The 3,990-nt window shown below is 47.8% G+C and overlaps 1 pseudogene; it reads right to left on the reverse strand.

Moving 5' to 3' along the window:
- Positions 1–685: 685 nt before the first annotated feature.
- LOC136514042 (uncharacterized) lies at positions 686–3,082 on the reverse strand (annotated as a pseudogene).
- Between the last annotated feature and the right edge of the window lie 908 nt (positions 3,083–3,990).

The raw sequence follows: 3,990 nt of genomic DNA on the forward strand, positions 1-3,990 counted from the left end.
CGCTGTTGCACTTGCTATCCGTTACCACATCAGTACCCGCTATTTGATTATCTTGCATGATGCTGCGAGCAGGATGCTGGTCGGCCCAGCTACCAAAACCCAAACGGCCCATGGGTGTTCGTGCTCTTCCTTCTTCGCGTCTCGTGTCCAACAAGCAACAATGCCATGCGCACTCGCGGTTGACACTTGACAGCCGCTGACCGATGATCTGGTCGACGGTTGGATGCAAGCGCAAGCGACTACACACATCAATGCTGCAACAATGGAATGTACACCCCTCGGCTCTTGGAAAATTTCAGCATTTTAATGCCTGTTCTTTTTTTTTTTTTTGCTAGAAAAAAATCCCCGCTTTATTATGCAACAAAGTGAATAATTCTTCGTACATCAAATAAGTTTAAAGCCTGTGCGTGCCCGCCAAAACAGAAAATATTTGGATCACCAATGAACTTCTTTATAGGCATTACATTCACAATCAAGAATGCAGAAGAGCTGTATATCATTTTATTAAAGAAAGAAATACATCAAGATGTATCAGCACATAGGTTGTTTATTTTTATCATAAAAACTTGGTTTTAAGTTTACTGGAGTTTGCCAAACATGAAATTTGACCAAAAATACCAATTTATCTACCACACGCACCTGACATAAGAACAATTATTTGCAGTAGTTTGTTCCCATTCGTTTATTCAGGTGCTAGTACACGGAGTCGAGGTAGAGATAAAATCATGTACAGTTTCAGAGTTCAAACCTTGGCAGTACAGAGAGTGCAGATCCTGATATTTCCAGGTTCAGCAATATCTGTACCTATGCCTGCTGCTATGTTTACATATTCACTTGTTTCAGTGATATATATTAACCTAAACCAGACTATTGTCACATTTCACAACATATGTTGCGACAGGTCAGCGAATGAGGACTACATCAATCTAACCTTGTTCAGTAGCATCCGATAGGGCGTCTTGTCTGAACATTCTTGCCAGCCAATCTTTTGTTGGAAGTGCATTGGAGTGGGAAAGGATGTTGTACAGTTTCAGACATTCCCCGGAGGAGTTCATCCACCATCTCACACATGAGGTGCTCAAGGATGCCATGCTCTATCTCGGCAACAACATTTGCACCATCCCGAGCTGGCCATTCCATGTTCTTGAGATCTTCCTCAACCAGCCGACAGATTGGCTGCCAGATACCAGAAACTTCTGGCGTGATCACCTCGTCTTCGTTCACCACTCTCCTATTCCTCCTCTCCCTATCTGAACATCTTGAGACATGGCAGGAGCTTCTTGGAGGAGACAGGTTGTCCAACTGGAAGAAATCTGGATGCAGCTTCCTCCTTGAGTTCCGCTGTTCCAGTATCGTCTGAGGTTCATCTGCAGTAAGTGGATACAGTAACAGCGCTGTGAGTAGAAGGAAGAAACAGCTCGTTTGCGGTTCTTACAGATGGTGATCCGTACTGGTTTGTGATGCCTTTTCCTTTTGCGTTTTATGAATTTTTGGACCATGTCAAGTGACCATTATCTGGAGTGTTTGATAGGACTAGATTTCTGTGAAGAAGAGTTACTATCATGAACATCTTTTCCCTTTGTCCCACAGCTTTTACAGCATTCAGGGCCAGAGCATGAAGAGATGAAGTGACATGAAAATGAGGTTTCAGAAATTTGGATTACACCGCCTTGGAGACTGATTAGATCAACAGCTAGAAGTGCTTCATAATTGAGCTTAAAACATGGACCACACACAAAAAAAGCATGCTTATGGCAGTTATTGTCGACAAAATTGACTGTACAAGCCTGACAGATTGTTGGAAATGAGCTGCGGTTCTGACAGGATGTGGTTTATTTTCATCTCTTGTAGACTTTGATGCTACAAATTGACAGATTGCTGGAGATGAACCACAATTTTCATGCGGATTTCTGAATGTTTTTGTAGCTTGGCAGATTGTTGGAGATGAACAGCAATTCTGATATGAAGTTGAGGAAGCGAGCAAGACGAACCTGAGGTAGCCGAGCAGGGCTCTGCGTGCTCCACCTCTTCCAAGGAAGACGAGGTGGTGGTGGTGGACGACTCGTCATGCGCCTCCAGCACGGACACCGGGCTCGAGTGGTGCGCGTCGCACTCCGGGGCCGGCGTCCTCCTGCGGAGGACGACGCGGCCGGCCGACTCCGCCTCGTCGTCGGCGAACCGCAGCCTGCGGCAGCGCCCGTTCCTCCTCTGCTTACTCCCGGGCGAGTCCGACCCGACCCTCCCGCCGCGCCTCGAGGCCGTGGCCTCGGCGGCGGCGAGCAGGAAGTCGAGCTCCTCCCTGACGTCTCGCTCCCGCTCCGGGTCCTGGTCCTCGGGGCTGAAGCTGAGGAGCAAGAACTCGTCGCTCTCCTGCCTGAGGTACGCCGGCCTCTCCCGCAGCGACGCGGACGCGCGGACCACCCGCGGCTGCGGCGGCTGCTGCTGCTGCGTGTCCCGGTCCCGGTCCCACTCCCAGGGGCTCGGCGACCCCTCCGCCGAGCTCGCGGAGCGGCTCCGCCGCAGCGGGGGCGTCCGCTGGGGCTGGGGCTGGGGCTGGGCGTGCGCGTGCGGCGCCTCGGGCGGCATCGCGTCCAGGCCCATGAGCTGGGCCACAATGCAGGGGCTCCTCGGCGGCTCCTCCGTCTCCGGCGTGGACGCGTGGCGTGCCGCGGCGGCGGAACCGGGACGGTCGTCGGCGCTGCCGCCGGCGCTGTGTGCGCACAGGAGGCGGCGCAGGAAGTCGAGCGCGAACGTCGAGGACGACGCCAGCTTTGCCATGTGAGCGGCTCGGCCGCTCGTCGACTGGGTGCGCGCGCGTGGGCGGGCAGGCTGATCTTGCTCGGCACGGGGGAGTGGAGTGGAGTGGGAAGAATCAAGGAGGTGGTGGCTGCTGGCCTACTGCTGGTTTCAACTGGACTCTTTGAACTGGGAGCGGAGGGAAAACAGAGGAGGAAGGAAGAAGCAACCTGCAATGCGAGCAGATGGAATGGATGGAAGGAAGGCGCGTCTTCGCTTTCACCTTCACGCTTGTTGAAGAACGTGGGTGATAATGTGGTGGAAAGCTTTGGAAGCCATGCGTGGGTTTGCGCCATGATTGGAGGATTAATCTCACTCTCGTCCTTCTACTGTCAGCCTTCTACTGTCTGAGATGATTGAAGGATTACGGATAATTTCAAATATAAATACCACGTACTAGCTGTTGCCTGGTACTAGTGTGTTGTATCATGTGAAGAGTGTCATTTTAATTGTCGTCAATGAAATTTTAAATTCGACTAAATTTATGTAAAGAATATTTAGGGTCTATTTAGTTGGCTTCTAAAATCTGTCAAGCTAAAGATTTAGCAACCAAAAGTTATCCAAAGTTGAAAAAAATATTTGCAACATGTTGGCAAAATTTGGCAACAAACCAAACAGAGACAAAAAAAAAACTTAGCTTGCCCAAGTTTTGCCAACTAAAATTTGGCTATCAACCAGTTAGGCTCCAATATTTGATGTACTAAATAAATATCAGTAGATTTACTATGAAATATTTTTCATAGCATTAGCTGCTAATAGCTGATAGCTAATATTAGCTAGGCAACTATCAGCCGATTTAGTCCAACTAGTGAGATAGTTGTTAAGTTCGATATCAGCTAACAATTAACTGGATCTGTTTGGATCCAAAGAAACTAATTATTAGCAGCTAACTATTAGCTCTATTGATCCAAACAGGGTCTAAATCTATTTGGTGTCGTAGATGTTAATAATCTCCTTTGCAAAATTTGATCAAGATTTAGATAGTTTAACTTAGAACCAATATAACTACGTACACTACGCATGTACAAAATTGTCCGCAAAAAATATGTATGGTTTGGATTTCTCTCATCAAAATAATACTAATGTGCATTAGTTGTCAAATAATATATTCCATCCGTCCTAAGAAGAATGCAGTTCTCACTTTCCGATGAATCACATATCTTTAAACTTGATAAAAGTTATACAAACATTTAT

Source organism: Miscanthus floridulus, chromosome 16, assembly GCF_019320115.1.
Source record: "Miscanthus floridulus cultivar M001 chromosome 16, ASM1932011v1, whole genome shotgun sequence".
In the NCBI taxonomy this organism is placed as follows: Eukaryota; Viridiplantae; Streptophyta; class Magnoliopsida; order Poales; family Poaceae; genus Miscanthus; species Miscanthus floridulus.